Here is a 17,891-nt window from a genome sequence, read left to right as displayed (position 1 = left end):
AGAGTGTGCATTGGTTTTTTTCCCCTTGTTAGCATATGCTTTTTCTTACTGATGGTTTCTGTGTGACAGGCGCTTTACATCCAGTAACAATTTTGGACTTCTGCAATGAAGTGCTGTGTACATAATACCATAAGCTTTGGCACTTTTCCTTTCTTACATAAAACAATTCAGAAGTGGGAAGAAATATGCATTGGTGCATAACTGTACCATTGCACAGGCGGCATTCACGCTTCTTGTGGCAAGTTGTATACGTGCAGTTAACTACACATGAGAAGATCTTGTGGTGATCTGAACCTGATCCGTATTGGGGTTTAACTAGTTTGGTAGTGACAAATAATCGTAGTGTAGAAGCATGGGAGCATTCTCAGAGTTCATTGGAACTGCGGCACCAGAAATGTCTCATTTTAAGAATAGGCATTGTAAGTAGAAAAACATTCTTTTTAAATTTATGGACAGTTTTCCATAGTACTGCTATAGAGTGGGGTCCTGTTGCATCTTGAGACAAGACTGTTTAATAGAACTCAACTTCTAACCTGAAGTGTAAACATTGAAGTCTGGTTCTGGGTCTGTTCCCTTAGAAGCGGATTGTACTATGCCATGTGATAGGGTCTCTGTATTAATCATAATTTTCACAAGTTCCAGTAAACACACAGTGTGGATCTGTTGGTAACCAAAGGTCTTCTAAACTGACTGCTGGACTAAAGGGTTTCAGAGCTTTAACATCTTCAACTTTTCTCGGAAAGAGGAGGTTGGTATGGTTAGGAAGCTTGGTAATTTTACTCATACTTTCATGCTCGCTCTGTGTTTCAGCAAAACAGTTATGGAACTCATGCATATATCTAAATTATATAGGCTTTAGTAATGCAAACTGTTCCTCTGAATCAACTGATTTGAAAAGTTCAGTAGTGTGATGGAGGGTCAACTGTCTTACCTCATTTGATTCCTGTAATATGACTGCATAAAACAGACTTTCTAAGGAGGGCAGCTTATTCTCTCCAGTTCCTCACTGCTGCATTAGTGCATGGAATAAGGAATAACCGGTGTGTAGAACTGGGAAGAGAAATTGCATACACTCTTCAAAGTGTTAACTCATGACTATAGCAGAACAAACTCTTACAATAAATTTTGATTCTTCCATATTAGTTTGTGACAATGGATTTTAAGAACATTTTAAAAAATGTATTTGCAAGTCACACATTGGGAGTAGAAAGTTAACTTGCAAAATGATGCTTAGTTCTTGATTTAGTATTTTCTGTGTCCAGACTGCAGCAAAGCCATCAACTTCAGCTGTCATCCCTCCTGGAAGTATAGGTTTTCAAACACCAATCTTACTGTTAAACTAAAATAAAAATAAACTCTCTGCTCAGAGATCAGAATGGGTTAGATTGACAAAAGCAAGGTGGCAGGTATGTATAGTTAGGTGTCCTGCAGATAAAGCAGACATTGTGATGTTAGTATGTGAGTGAACTTCATTGTCTTTGGTGGAACTACCAAAATGTTCGTAGTATGACCAAATAGGAAAAAGGGCAACTCAATTGCAGCTGGGTCTTTGTTTTGTTTTCCTTAGAAAAGGGGAAGACGCCTTGTCAAAGAGCAAAAAGTTGCAAGGGTCTTCTGCCCCCTTCCCTGGCTCTTTACTACATCTGTTGTTTCTCCTGCCTGGAGAAATAAAACATGTAATGCTGTTGGTATAATTGATGGTATTTTATAGTGTATGTATGGGTGCCAGTACAACTTTCAGTAGAGTTGTTGCAATTTAGGACCTATTTTAGCATATTTTCAAAATAGTTTCAAATTCTGTCTTGAAGCTGTTGATGTGTCCTGTTTCAATACTGATAATCTCAAATCTGATTTCAGGGGTTATGAAGGGGAGGCAACAAATGTTGTATTTGACTTCTGTCAAATTCCACATCCCTGCAGCTTGCGTCAAGGGCATGTTGCCCTTTATACACATGTATGTATTACTTGATCAAGTGATGGATCAAAAGTTAAAAACAACACCAAATAAACCCAAAAACTGAAGGGGGGGGGGGGGGGGTGGCGTGTGTTTGGGGGGTGTACTTAGTATTACTATCAAAGTTGGAAAGGAGAGTAAAACAACAGTCAAATGCACCGTTTCAAATTCACTGATAAAATCTTGATTGTTTTAGTTTTTATGGTTAAATGAAAACATGCTATAGATTCCATGCCTGGGGATGCTTCTGGAATCTCTCAAACTATGTATATGTATATATAATCATTGTTGTGTATATACATGCTTGTGTAATAAGGTCACACAGCATAATTAATTTTCTTTTAAAAGCATACTAAATAGAAATCTGAGTATGAGCATATCAACGCAGATTGTCTACGGTTAATTTACTTAGATTACTTAAGTTTATAGATACTCATAATTTACAAAAATTGTGTGTAATCTTGAAGTGGAATATATTTAGAATAACTGAACGGATTTTTTAATTATTATATATAGTTTTAATCTCAGTGCAAAAACATAACTCAATGCAGTATGTAAAGGAGTAGGAAAAAGATGTTGTGCTTTATTTTTTTTGTCTTGGGTCCAGTATTGGCCTGCCTTTCCCCCATTCCTCTCTATCAAAAGATTATATTTCTATGTTTTCATGGGCAGAATTAGAAGTATATTTGCTCTTAAGAATTGTGGACCATCAGGTATTGCTGTGGGACAGTCTTTCAGTGTGCCCTTGCAATTCATCATTCAGATGACAGGGAAGGTCCCATGAGTCCTTATCAAGAAGCTGTCTTTGGATAGTTCAGACACGTTCTTTGAATTTAAATGTCATAATTCTACTTACCAGTTTTGATAGGGCACAAAGCTGGGAGAAGGGGTTCGCTAGTAATAATGGTAACTTTTTTCCTTCTTGTAACTTTCCTGATTTTGTTCATTAAAAAAAAAATATCCAAAATTAATCCCATGACAAATGTTTTTACATCCTCATTATTGCAGAAGAAATCTGGTGCTCTTAACATCTCTTGATTCTGCTTATGCAACTGCATAGCTGCTGGTGAGATTGTAATGGTATTGCATTTTTAAAGCACGTTAACAAATTTAGCAGCCAATGACATGCAGTATGTTGTAGGAACAGTTCTGATTGAGCTTCATTTAAACTTTCCCTGAAACTTTGTTTAGTTAATCTCTTTAGTTTACACTTTTATATTGTATCACAGATGCTTAGAAGATAAAATTTTAATTACATCGTATCATGCAGGATCTTGAGGTGTAAGCAGCTCTCATTGATGTTACTGTTGTGGAGAATAGAATGATGGTAACAATACATGTAGGCTTTCATCTACTTAAAGGTGTTATGGTCTTTTACTAACACGCAATTAACTTAAGTCAAAGATGAGTGACAGCAAATAAGTTTACAGAAAATGGCTTTTGTAATACACCTTGCCAGTGGAAGTTTAGCTTGCAACTTTTCTTTCCTCAGCTATGTCAATTGACCTCCCTCCCCAGATTTTCTATAGACATTGAGTAATTAATAGTTTTAGTACAAGCAGTATACTTTGAAAGTCTGCCTGCATAGCCTGATAGCACTAACAAGTTCGTACACGAAGAAACATTTCATCTATACTAAATTAGAATGACAAGCCTTATACCAAGAGTCTTGGTTTAGCAGTTTTAGTTTCACTAGGTGAGTTTCATCATTCTAGTACTAGACTGACTGTGGCTTTGGGAATTGTAAATTCTGTCTAATTGTGAAATTGTGCTAGAAATGCTTATTCCATGGTGATAATGACTGATGATTATATAAAAAGTAACTGAAAGAAAGTACAACTCATTTATAATGAACGTAAAGTTTCAAGTAGGCTGGTCTTAAATAGACTGGAATAAACGTTTAAAAGTACAAATAGGTGCCCCTGACACCTTACTAGCTACTTAAGTTTTCTTTGTAAAAGTGCACTCTAAAATAGTCTTCAGTGCATGACTTCTTGGTTGCAAGTTACCTGAAAAAATGCTGAGGATGCAAGCCAAAATGTTTAGTGTCCCCCTCCCTACTCCACCCTTTAAAAAAAGGAATTGCTGCCTTGGTAAGTATATGTAATTTGTCCATTATTGCTGCCCACTAGCTAGCATTTCTCAAGGAATGCAATATGTTTATGTCAACTCACATATTGCACAGGAATACTTTAGCAGGATGGGCAGTAGAAGTAGTTGTTTAAAACCGCAGAATATTCCATGGTATTTGCCCTTGATAGAATCTCAGTGCTGGTAAGCCTGAGCAGGAAACCAAGTGTATGGTTTATTGTTAAAGGATAAAACTAATTTCTCCAACATAAGATGTGACTAAAAATTCATGCTCTCTCCTTTTTTTTTTTTTAACTTCTATTTAAGATTCCTACATCCCACATGCTTGCTTTGCGTGTGTTAAACATGGGTATTAAGAGGGAAGTACTATGGGACTTTAAAATCAGATTATAGACTTTAATTCAGCAGAAATACTTTTCTGGCACTAAGCAGATGGAGGTAAGTTTCTCTTTTCATAATACCAGAAAGTGTCTGCTGTTCTTGCTACCAGTCTTAGCTGTGAAAAGAAAAAAAAAACTACTGTTGCATAAGAAATCTGGCTTGCTTACACATAAAAAAGGCACAAACTTAGATATTACATCTTTATCATTTTACTGGTGTTCCAGTTTTTACCCCCAGAAAAGTTTTGCGAATAAAGTCAGTCTGTGGGGGTTTTTAATTTACTAATGAGAAAAATCTTGGTGTTTCTAAACAATTGTTTAGATAGTTCTTGTTAATCTTTGGTCTCAGTCAAATGAAGACACTGCGTTGATGCGGTGTTATTGCTGGCCTGCATGACAGCCTCACAGCAGTCTGTCATTTCTGCAAGATCTTCCAGTCAAACAGCGTTTGTTGCTCTCTGTACTTCTGTGCCTCCGATGCATAGAGATCTTGACCAACTGTTAAATTGTGCTAACTACTTGAACTTCGTAGTATTATCTGAGTTTTGCCTTCTCTCCCAGGCTGGCAGAATTGCTAAAAACTGTCTAGACTGATGTTTTTCACCTGTGTGAGCAGTGTTTTCTGCTGTGATTTGTATTTGAGGTTGGTTCTCTGCTCAAGCACTGAGCGATTCAGTGAATCACAGAGGTTCTATAGTGTTGCTTCACCATGTTACTAAAACGAGTGGTTTAGGCATGCTGCGTTACCACGATGATGTACACCAAAAACAAGTCAAGCACTGTTCTCTTCCAACGCTAGGCTAAAGTCTGAAGGCAGGAAAATGCACACCTTTTCTTGAGAACCTTGTCTGCCTTGCTGTGCGCTGCATTGTCTCAATTTGGGTAGTTTGTGTTCTTGTAGCAGTTCTCTGTGTTACACTTAACCAACTATTTTCTGCTTGTGATAGAGATGATCAGTTAAGATCTGTGTACTAGCTACATATCATTTTTACAGATGATGGTGGTTTGGTGTATTGTTGTGTGCATGATGTCTACGTCAGACCAAGTGCTGCTCTTGGCATCCTAGATTAAAGAAGTAAAATATAACAAAACTATCTTTAGTATTTCTGAGGTCCCTCGTGTGGTGCTTCTGTGCAAACCTGATGCAAGAAATCAGCTGGGAAACCTACATAACATTTTTAATGCAATGCTTGAAACCGGCCGGCATTTTGCAACATTCTTTAATGCAAATACTATCTGAAAGTATTCTGGGTTTTTTTCTGTCTAGTCTTTGTCTACGTAACAGTGCATCTATTCTAGTAGTTAAAGTCCTCACAGTCCGAATGAAATAATTGCCTGCTGTCTGTCTACCAAAGAGGCTCTTTTTTACGGGAAACTTTAGAACACTTTGGGTTTCTGAATCATCAGTTATAGCAGAAAAGCCACAAAATGCTGTTCGAGGGGTAGGGGGAAGAAGTATCAAACTAACTGGATCTCCATTGTCTCAAACAGCAGTTGCCTTTAATATGACTAATTCTACATGGGTGTTCTTGTTGGTGTCAGGGTGTAGAAGCAGACACAGTTTTCACTGTGAAAAGCAACAAAGAAACGAGATAATTGGTATCAAATAGGGCTTTAGTGAAAAGAAACTGTAATTACTTGGAGTGCTGTCCAGCAAGGGGGGCAGAACTACCAGCTGTGTGTGTTTTGTATAGGTGTACATCAAAGTAGCACTTCCATTTCCAGTCTATAAGCAGGGTTTTCTTTGTAGCTTATGGGTCAAGGCTAACCTTTCTTTGGCAAGTTTAGGGCTTTACCTGTGCCAGTGTCCTTTCATCGCTCCAAAATCAGAGTCTTTAGCTTTAATACTTGACCCTAACTTCTGCTATTTCTTCTTTATATAATTAGATGGGGAGAGGTGGGAGGAAACCGGGGTGTCAGTTGTATTCTATCTCATTTGCTCTCTTTCGCTAGGCTACATGGGCTGTGAGTTTCTGTGCTGCTTTTATGACGGGCTTTTGCATTTCATCTTAAGATGTAAAATGTAAATGCACCTACGTAGCTGCGTGTGTGCAGCTACAATAGCACATTACATTGTGTACAATCTGACATCAGAGCAGCTCTTCAATGCTAATCTGACACCAGTGCATTTTAAATGGGACAACATAATGAATTGTCTTTACAATTTGTCTTACAAAAAGTACAGCTGGCTTAAATGCCTTTTATTCTTATAATTCTAACTGCCTGGAGTGCATAAAAACACAGACACATGGCTAACCAATCTTGCATAAGGTGTAAGCTATTTCAGTTGACCTGTAGAATTGAAGACCTCTGTGTAGAGCTAATCCCTCTCCCCTTTCAGTGGAAACTTCACCTGCATAGCTTTCATTTCTAAAGCATGGGAATGTGTAATCTGTGTTTTTATTTTCCACCTTCAGTGCATCTCTATGTAGCTAATTATTCAAGTGTAAGGTAGCTTACAAGTGTAAGCTATCCAAGTGCTAGTATCAACTCATACAGATTTAAAAGTAGTTGTACATACATTTCTGTTTTTATCCTGTTTTATGAATAGTGGGACTGTTCCTATAGATTGAAGCCCAGCAGGGCTGTTTAAGTGGGAAAAATTGCATCGCATTTAAATATTCTAGAACCCTGGTTTTAATGTACTAAGTGGCCTGATTAGCTGGGGTAGTAATTACATTAAAATTGAAATATTCTGGACACAGAGCTCCCAAAATAGTTGTGCAGAATCTACCCACTGGAATGTTTTTGGATCAAGCCTTTAACCAAAAATTTGCGTTGTTCATGTGGTTTCAGATTAGGCTGCTTGTGATCAGTCCAGACTTAGTAACGAGATACTGAGAAAATCCTACAGTAAAACTCATGTTGAAGAAAACTTAATTTTTACCACTGAATGCTACTTTTACAATGAATTTTGTCTCCTTTTCATTGCTAAAAGACAGAAATCTGGACGTTTAATTCTATAATTGACTCTTAAAATATGGTCTTTTTTAACTTATAGATGAGACTTTTCAGTAACTATGAATAAGAATATGCATTCTCAGAAAGGAAACTGTAGAGAATTCCCTTGATTTCTGACAAACATATGAAGGATTTTTGATTAGGACAGCTGCCTATACTAGAAAAATACGCTAATTCCCTGAAATTCAGCTGGAATATCTCATTGCTGTAGAACAAAATGAGCTCGGTCATTAGGCTAATCTTGTATTTCTGAGGCTGATTATTTTCTCAATTTAGTAAATGACAGACAGCATAAATATTTCTTCATGATTTCATAAGAAATCCATGGCAAAGCCAGGACCCACATCCCTTACTTACAAGATTATTTTTGTGACGCTGCAGTTCAAGTGTATATGTTTTGGTTTTTTGAAGTTTAATTTTGTAATAGTGTATGCATCCTGTCAAATGCAGATCGATTCTGCGATGCATTTGCAGAGAATTACTTGTGCCTGAGCGTTATTCTCCACTATTAACTTAATTCTGATTCTTGTTTTCTTGTGGTGAGACAACTGTCTTGATATGGACTGTCTTAGGACCAATGTAGTGGTTTTGAGAACAGTTCTTTGGGCCATTTTTGCAACAGATTATTGCAACAAGTCTTCACCTTCCAGCCATGGAGAGTCCAAACATTAAGAACAACTTGTCCTCTGCTGACAGGCCAAGCTTGTCTCGTACTAATACTGTAACAGTAAGAAGAGTATGCTTTATGATACAGTTCCATTTTCTAGTACCATTTTTTACTCTTTGAGCAAATTGTATTACTTTTCCTTAGGAGAATTGCTGGTTTGGCTGTCTTTATATTGGGGAGAGCCTTTATTAGAGTAGTTCCATGCTAGCAAATGGGAGGAATTAATGCATGGTCTCTGAATTTGGCCACTCAAATGGGCAGTAGTTCTTTGTGGTCCTAAGATGTCTTCATTTAGACTATTAGACCTTTTTGCTAAGTCAATGTGGAGACTGTTTAATGGACCTCTGCTGCCTTCTAGATGTGTTGCTTCTTTTTTTATATAGATGTTCAAGGATCCCTGTAAATAGTAAGATTCTTCTGAAATTTTAGCACATGTGTTATTAACATACGATCTTGGTGAATGAATAGAGAAATCTTAAAACCTTCCATACAAAAATTATTGTTGATAACTTTATTGTATAAAAATTTTCCAAAATCCCATAATTCAGTGAAACAATTACATTATTATACTTATCCTTTTCTGCACTTCTGTGCAAGCATATTTGAAAAGAATGTATTAAAACTGTAGACATGCAATGAGTGTAATAGGAAATCATCAAACTATAAACCTAATGGGGAATTCAACGCCCCCTAAAGTGTGGCATTTTCTCCAGCTATATCATCAAATTACATAGTAAATCAACACTTTCTTGCTTTTATTTTGCGATTACGAAAATCAGAGGAATGATTTTTTTTTAATGAGCTGTATATTACTGTAATGAACACTGATTTCTGAAAAAGAGAAAAAAATATTTTAAATGAAGAGTTTTAAGTTAGATCTTAAGTTAGAGCTTTGTAAGGTGTGGGGTCTGTGTAATTAAACAATTGGCTTTTCATTTTTCTAGGTAGTGATACCTCACTTACCCCTTATGATAGGTAATCTGTTGCAGCAGCCTCTTCGCTGCCTTGTTTTTAACATCTTTGTACTGCAAGGAATTTTTAATTTGGGTTATGGGCTTAGCACCTTGCTAGTGGTGATGGCAGATTGCAGTGTATCTATGCTTCTCAATTTGGCAACCTTGTAAAAGATACTGGCACCTATTTATCTTAACTAAATTAGCTGAAAAAGGCATTAGAGAAGTGCCTATGTCCAGTTCCGTTGCCCCTGCTGAGAGACTTTATTCGCTTATGATATGCGGTCGAGGTAGGCAACTGGTGTAATTTACCTGAGTTCACAAGTCAGGTATGTGTAGCCCAATGAGATGTGCCAAATATCTTGCTTTTTAGGCTTCCCTCTTAATTTAACTTTTTAACTTCAGTGATCTGGCCAATAAGTAAAACAGCAAGTGTTTAATTTATCTCATTGTGTTTTGTCATTTTGACGGATTTCTTTCAATCCATGGGTGCTATATGTGCCTTTGAGCCCTATAAATTTGTTCCTCTGAGAGTTAAACTAATATAAAGTTAATTCTAGGCAAAACACTGCTTCTTTGTGAAAGGGCTTACTTCCTAATAACTGCGAAGGATATCAGTAGATCTGTTAATGCTGACCAGCTGAAAACACACTTTAACACTTCCAACTGCTTCTGTAAAATACAAGATGTTGAGAAACAGGAATGAGAAGTGGAGGTGAACTAAAGTGCCTAAGTTGGGAAGGAAGCAAGGCAGTTTGCAGGAGTGTGAATGTGGGATGTTTTTTTCTGTTGTGGCTTAAAGTGAGTGTGAAATTGAAGAGGAAATTACAATCCATGGGGCATGTTAAAAATTGGCTTTTTATTAAAATGAGATTTGCAGACAAATTGAGAATCCAGTTATCAAGTTGGATCTGGCTAGAAAGGAGTGGAAAATAGAAGGATGCTTAGCATCTCTAAGTTACTTCATTCAGTTAATATTACATTAAATTTGATAACAGGCAAGTTGCCAAAATGAATAGGTAAGGATTTATGATTTGGAGACGATATTAGAGCGGGTACCATAGATGAAGATGTGTTGTACAATAAAATGCAGGCCAAAAGAGCAAAGAGCACTGGATTGTCTGCCGTTATTTAGAAAAATGATTGGAGTAGGTAGCTCTTACTTCCCAATGATAAGCGTAAAGCTAGGCGCTGTTACAGAAAATATGCTCGTGCATGGCAAGACCTGAACACCAAACACAAGTTCTTGTTTTCTTGAACAGTGCTGAGCAGGGAGCATGAAAGGCATCTTTCGGGTGTTCGGTAAGAGGTTTCAGTGTTCTAGTCAGACGTGTATGTGGGTAGGCTGCTGGAGCGTTACAGGCACAGTTTAGAACATGGAGGGTAAAGCTGGATGGTGCAGTGCAGCAGGTGAAATCTGTGGGTAAGGAACAGTGACCATGTGAAGCTGTTAGGTGGAAAAAGTGAGCAAAAGACAATATGGGAGTAAAATTGACTAAACAGAAAGAAATGGATCAAAACTTCTATTAAAAAAAAACCCTGAAAGTAATTAGTGATAATGTAGTCCTGTCTTTCTCTAACCAGGAAATACCTGTTGCCATGTACTAAACATGGCATGACCACAAACAGAAGGTGCTTATTAAAGAGGTCTTGTGGTCTATTGATTTTTAAATTAGTGTGTAAGAACTGCTGAGAGTAGTACAGCAAAGAACAGTCAGTTCAGTAGGCTGAGTCATACTCAGAGGTAAACAAAACTTAAGAGATGCATCAACTCTGTTTTTCACCCCCAATTTCTAGGCAGTTTTTAAATGTCAGATCTGTAGGGTGATGAAGTAACAGATAACTGAAGTTGTGGGGGTGTTTTGTGGTTTTTTGCTTCTTAAGAGCATGGAGTGTGCTTATCATCACGACTTGAAAAGGGCTATTCCTCCAGCTTTACTTGAATTCTACTAATCCACGAGACAGATGTGCAACAATGGAACTCTGTTTGTCAGGAGGGAAAATAGCAGTGAAGTAGTAACATGAGGGGGGATTCGTGTTTAAACATAACTGAAAATCTGAATTATTTCTGTTTCTGAAAATGTGTTCTGGAAAGGAAATAAAATGCACAAACAAGCAAAATGAGAGGAAATAACAGTAGAACTCAATAGATGGGAAGGAAGAGGAAATACACTTGAGAAATAGCTTCTTCCATTTTTGTAATTCAGATTGGAGAAAAGGGAAGAAAAAAGAGAAGTATATGTGACACCAGAAATAAATGAGATAGTGATTGCAATTCAGTACTGTTCTCCAGCTGGAAATACCATTTAACAGTTTTGTCACCACACAACTTTTTTTTTTTTTTTTTTTTTTTTTTTAAGGCTGCCTATAAATCGGTATTTCTCTGTACGGTCTCTGGCTAGCATCTGGATAACATTGCCTGAAAGCTATGCTTGCGTTTCAAAGTATTGGTGTGAATAAAGTGCCTCAGTGCAGGACCAAGAGAGCAACGTTTTTTGTAAGGGAGTAGAGGCAGATGCGGGTCCTAAAGATTTGTCTATACGTGGATATTAAATTACACAAAGGTGTAAACTAAAGCACAATAGCTTTTTTTTTAAAACTGTCTCTGAGCTCTTATTTCTTAATGAAGTCCTTGTTCTTTACACTAGAGTAGATACTTAGGAATTAGATGGGGCAGGTAGTTAATCCAGACTGTATTATTAGCAGCAAAATTGAGTTTCTTTACTGCAATGCATAAATCTTTCTTCACCTCTAGATCAGTCCATTTACTGTAAGTTTGTTGAGCAAGGTTGTCCAGTTTCTCTGTGTTTGTATTACTGCACTTCTGGAATGCAGACAGTTTGCAGATGCCTAATGATATTATATTCATGTATTATTCTGGATTAATTTCTTTCCTGATGCACCTTGTTTATATAGATTTTTTAAATTAAGAGTTATTTAACTCGGTTTCAGCTGGGGCATATGTTACTGTGTCTTCGGAGTGGCATTTCAGTTTCTTCCTTTGCACTCTTTTCTGAAGACTTCTGCTCTGAGCTGCTCCCTTGCTGTCCTTGGCCAGGCATAGCTGTCTTCCCCCCTTTCCCAAACCTCTACATAAATCTGGTTTTAAGCTCACAGTTTTGGATATAGTCTTTGCAAGTCTTCAGTCACGCCTTTCCCCCCCCTTTACTAAACATCACCACCTGACTAATGGTAGAGATCTCTCTAGGCTGCTGCCTCAGAGAGGAGAAAGGTTGATAGAGTACGTTAACCTGATGTGCTTTGGTTAATTGTTCCTAAAGATGTTAAAGGCTTGGGGTCATGAGGCTGTAATGACAATTTTCAAGAACTTAGTGAGGAGCAACCTTGCGTGTTACTGGCTCTTCGTGCAGCAGCTTTCTCTGGCTCTGCCACTGTGCTGTCCCAGTCTCCCACTGCAGCTTGGCTCCTTATAGAAAATGCTGCCCTTCATTTATAAGCAGTTATTTTTCCTGTAGACGTGGCTGCCTTTTACTGGTTGTCTTTGTCTTTAACAGAAAATGGTAATGTGGCCCAGAATTTTGCTATAGAAAGTTAACACTTTCACTGCCTGCTCAGCAGGTGCTTGTTCTCATATTTATCTGTGCAGGCTATTAACTGGGAATTGAATTTGCAGAATTATAGGTCCTGTTCAGTGGCTTAATATTTTTAGTCACTGAGAAGTTTGTTTATCCTTAAATACTGTGAGCAGATTCAGAGTGTCTCTACATACAAATACGTGATTATGTATGCGACGGAGCGCTTTTTTTGTTAAGCAGGGAACAACTGCGAAACCTAAAAGGTGGTTGTGATCAGGAAGCATGGTCAGTCAGGCACTGGAACAGGCTTCCTAGGGAGGTGGTCAGTGCCACAAGGCTGTCAGCGTTTGAGTCATTTGGGCAATGTCCTTACTATGCTTCAGCTTTTGGTCAGTCCTGCATTGGTCAGGCAGTTGGACTGATGATCACTGTAGGTCCCTTCCAACAGAGATACTCTATTCTTAGGTTCCCTCAGAAGCAGACTGCAAAATGGTGCTTTTTCTTTGCTCTACATTATAGCCATTTATATGGCAGCTGTGACTGCATCCTGTTCAAGTCATGATATATCTAGTGGAAACAACATGACTTAAATATTGATGTAATGCCGTGGTTCTGGAAGCTCTAGAAATAATACATGTAACAGTAGTTGGAGGCATTTCATTCAGAATAATTTTAAGGAACTTTTCAAATCCCATTTTATGGCAGACACACAAATTGAGACAACCATGTGAATGTGAAAAATTATACCATACTGAATGAAAATACTTAGAATCTCATTACATTTTGAGAAAATGAGTTCTCTCATACTTGGTGTATATCTCTTCCTTGCAGTCTTTACTAATAGCAAGATAAAACCTGTATTTTCACAAAGACTATTAGAACTCCAAATGAAGACTGCAGAAATACCAAATCATTCAATCCTTATCTGGTACAAATTGTAGTAAAATTATATATTAAAGACATTTCATCTGCAATTACATGCTAATGTTTTTAAATGGAGGATTTCATTGGTTAAGTTGAAGAATATCTTGCACAAATGCAGTATGTGGTTTGTTCAGCATACGTAAGTTTTACATCCAGTTATCTAGGCAGTTAGAATCCAGCCTCCTTGGGTTAATGACCGCCTGCAAGTGCAGTGTCAGTCCTGGATTTCACCTGCATTTCATGTACTTGAACAGAGCTTGGTTTGTTATTTGCAAAGGTAGTTGCTGTTGTTTGACCTGTGGGAAAATGAGTTTGTCAAGTTAAGTGCTCACACAATTAGTCACTGACTGGAAGGCTCAGCAAACAGCAAAAGGCTGAATGTGCAAAAGATAGAAGGGTGAATTAGCATGCTACACTCTTTCCATCCTTTCAGAGATGATGTTTCTTTGGGGAAGCTTGAACTGCTATGATCCAAGCAGTATTTATTCTGCAGATAAAGTGCAAACATCTCTCCAGCCAGCCCTAGCCTATATTTAGTAGCTAAATGTGGATCTATTTCATTACACCTGCAGTTCTATACAAATAGAGACCCAAACTGCATCCTGCTGAGCTTGACAGCGAGTAGTTGATTACCATAATAATCAAGATGTAATAAAAAAACAAGTCAACACAGATGGATTCAGTGGTGATAAATCTTTTGTAGTCTGGTTTTATTTTTAAAATGTGAACTTTTTAATCATCTGATACTTAGTCATCTAACTGAATTAATATAGGTCTATCACAGTGAGCTCCCTTCAGTTAACAAACAAAAGCAATACTTCCAAACACATACATGTAGGCTCTGGTTGTAATTTTGGACTTGAAATGTGTTGTTTATGTGTTTAAAAAAAAAAAATTAAAGGTGTTTCATACATGGTAGTATTTATAATGAAACCAGATTTTAGGAAATAGTAGTTCTAAAAGTACCGACCACTATGAACTAAATCCTGGGAAAGTTAACGCTCGCGCTGCTGTTGCATCTTCTCCTCTCCCAGTTGGTCGTTCTTCAGCTGATGCAGTCTGCCAGTGGTGCATAATGTTTCTATTCCGGTTCTTCCAAAAAATGTTCCAAAACACGTTAGAGAGCAGTGCAGGAGTGGTGGGTAGAGCAGAGGGCAAGAGGATCTACCTCACCCAAGGTAGAGCGGGAGGCAGTGGATAAGAGAATGATAGATGTTATGCTTAAGAAAATACTTCCCCCCCCCCCCCCCCAGAAAGTAGTCATTGAAAAATAAGGTGGAGTTGGCATGTAGAAATAGATGACAGAAAAAGCCATGCTGATCCTTAAGTACCACATAGTAGCCTGCCTTCCTTAGGAGCTTGGCTGAAACCAAGAAATGCTTTAAAAGATTGAAGTAGGGCTCTTTTTAGGCTTGTGTTATATGTTGCCAGACAACTACAAGGAGACTTAAGTCTTCAGAATAATAAAACCTCTTGCTTTGCATAATCATAAATGACACGTCTTTTAAGTTGTTAAAAGTGGTGAAGTGCAGTGTAATTTATGGATTAAATTTTGCCCTTGAATGTTTGTGAAGCTCATTATAAGGAAGCATGCTGTGTATTCAGGGAAGAAATTTGACCCTGTTGTTACGAATTTGTCTTGTACAAAGCTGATACAGTAGTGACTTAACATTAGATGGTCCAATATGAAATTAAAGTTACTGTTTCAGCAAAACAGATGGAATTTCTCATTGTCACAGGCAAAGGAAGGCAGGTCAGATGTGTTTTACTACAGGAGTGTCTGAGTTGAGCCAGTCAGACTAGATTGCCTTTGTATAGTCTTCAAGGGTAGAGGGGAGATACTTGTTTTACCTTAGAATTTACCTTAAAAGTGTTACCTTATAATGACAATACACCTGAGCTCATTCTGTAGGTGTTGGAGACACCCCTGTATCTTAGCTTCTTCCGTGAGGGGAATGTCTACCCCTTGAATTAAAGCGATCAGGAATACAGGCAGCATTAGAAATTGAAGGATAATCTGCTGTAAAGATCTATAGTTTGCTTTATGTTTGTCTTTAAGGACAAGCATGAAGCATTCATGTCAGTCCTTTATGCTTGTTCACATCTAATCGCTGCCTGTTCCTATGTCTGTGATAGGAAACCCAAGAAATGTAACAGGAATGTGTGACAGTGGGTCCTGGAGGCAGCATGTGCTCTCTTTGGTGATGGGCTGTCCCCATCCCGGTGGCGTCCCTGAGCCAGGGCTGCCAGGGTGTTTGCTTGCCAGTGGTGAGTCGAGAAACACAAATTCCTGCAGGAGAGATGGCTGCTCTTGCCTCTGGCTCTGGGGGCTTCATAAAAGCTGCTAATTGAGAGAGACCCAGAAAGCACTGGGCAATATTGCTTTTTCTTTATTTTTAACAAAACCTGCCAATTTCCAGCCTCTGAACTTCATTGGTACCAAGATTTCTGAATTTTCAGGTATCACTATCAAACCACTTGTGTAGATTTAACAAATAATATAACACTGACTTGAAATCCAGCTGTGGTCAGCAGTTTTTCATGTACCTGATAATTCATGTAGAAGATGCTTTGTTCTTTGAGTCATAACCCATGCAAATAAAGAATATAGCTTCTCTTTTCTAAAAAGTATTTTATTTTTCATGATCTTTGGTTATTGGAAGTGCATGTCATCTAATTGATGAGTACTCCTTGTGCTCGGTCTTTTTGATGTTGCTTGGTCACAGTGCTGCCAGGTGCTAATAAGTTTTTCTGGTAAACAATTAAGTGAGATTACAGTGCACTTACCTGATGCTGTATACAACTACTGAGGTCAAAAATGAAAAATAGGTCACTGACACTGAGTAATAGTTGTCAGTGGGCTTTTGGGTGACAGGGAGATGTGCTAAGCAGGCAGAGAGCATTCACAGCCCTGTCAACTTTGGTGTAGTAACTCAAGGCAGACGTGCAAAACACTTTTTATGTGACTAAACCGGGAAGGCTTGTTAATTTTTGCCCTGCCTGATTAACAGCTTTTCATTCTGAGCTTTTAAAAGTGATTTTTGGTCTTGTTCTTTTTGTCAGGGGCAAAGCCATTGATTAATTTTATTTAATTTTCACCAAAAAAAGGATTTATACTGCCTCCTGGGGATTCACTCTCTTTTTTAAAAAAAAAAATTCTGCTCATGTTAATGAAGACTCTACTTGAGTAAGTACAAGTGAAAAAAATGTGCAAGCAGCTGTGCTTTGTGCTTTTAGGCATACAAACCAAGACTCATTTGTTATTTTCCACTCAGTGACCAAGGGTGAAAGGGGTTTGCAGGCGGTGGGAGGCATAGACTGAGAGCTCTGATTCTTGTCTGAGAATTGAATCCTTCTCATCATGTTCCAAGAGGTGCTAAGGAACCTGCAAAGTTACTCTTGCCATCAAAAAAAGATGAAGTGAAAATGGGAGATATCTTTTCTTGATTTTTACAGAGGAAGAGACATTTGTAAGAATATAAAAATGATACAATTGGCACCCTTTTGCACTAGGTGGTGTTTGCTGCGTGCTGCCATGCTCCTGGGGGGGGGGGGGGGGGGGGAAGGAAAGTCTTTCAGAGCTGCTCCTGTGGCTCATGTTTCACACCAAAATAAAAGCTGTGAATCCCCTAAGTAAAGAGCAATGAGATTTAAAAGGGAGTTTTGATGCTTTAAAAAAATGCAACACAGCATAACAAATCCTTATTTCATTAAAAGATTATTATTTCCAGCATAGATAAGCATCTTCTAAAGGCATTGTTGATTTTCCTTGTTTCTTCAAGCTGTGTCTGTACGAATTGCCTAGTATATTCACGTAACTGGAGTTAATAAATACATGACGGGTGCCAGTCTGCCCTCTGCATCTGTCTTGTGCTCTTCTTTGTCCTGTCTTAAAGGCAACCTGTTACTTCGAGACTAGGTTTCACCCTCTACCCTTGTGGTGTGCGTGTTGTCTGAATGAAATGAGTGCTGAGATGCGAGGGTGGTTTGGTCCCTCCTGGAAGGCAGCACCAGGGCACCTGTGGAAAAGCAGGTTCTCCATGGTTTATTATTCCCTTATTCAGCATACTGTAGCAAAGTGTACTTTGAGAAATAAATATTTAAATAGAATACATTTATTAGCCTATCATTTTGCAGATATGGTATTTTACCCTTGATTTACTAAAACCTGAGCCAGAGGCTTTGATACTGAGGTCAGTATGTGCACGTAAGGCAACAGAGCACCTTGAAATAAGAGGCAGAGTCTGGTTGTCCAAACCAGGGTACAGAAAAGCAACTTTACTTACTGATACCTAAATTTTGGCCCTAGTGGAAATGAAAAATAATTTAAAAAAAAAATAAAACTCACTGATTTTGAAAAGCTAAGCGAAGTACATGATTTTTGTATGTTAATTATAATTTTGCAACATTATGTGATGTTATGAT

General features: G+C 38.0%; 1 protein-coding gene across 5 annotated transcripts in view; it reads left to right on the top strand.

Annotated features, from left to right (window-relative positions):
* Positions 1 to 17,891, top strand: part of CSTF3 (cleavage stimulation factor subunit 3) — a 50,761-nt gene that overhangs the window by 15,240 nt on the left and 17,630 nt on the right. The gene's annotated exons all lie outside the window — the stretch shown is intronic.

The sequence above is a fragment of the Falco punctatus genome, assembly GCF_963210335.1.
Source record: "Falco punctatus genome assembly, chromosome: 10".
Lineage (NCBI taxonomy): Eukaryota > Metazoa > Chordata > Aves > Falconiformes > Falconidae > Falco > Falco punctatus.
The sequence above is the reverse complement of the archived record's forward strand: the minus strand, read 5'-3'. Positions and strand labels throughout refer to the sequence as shown.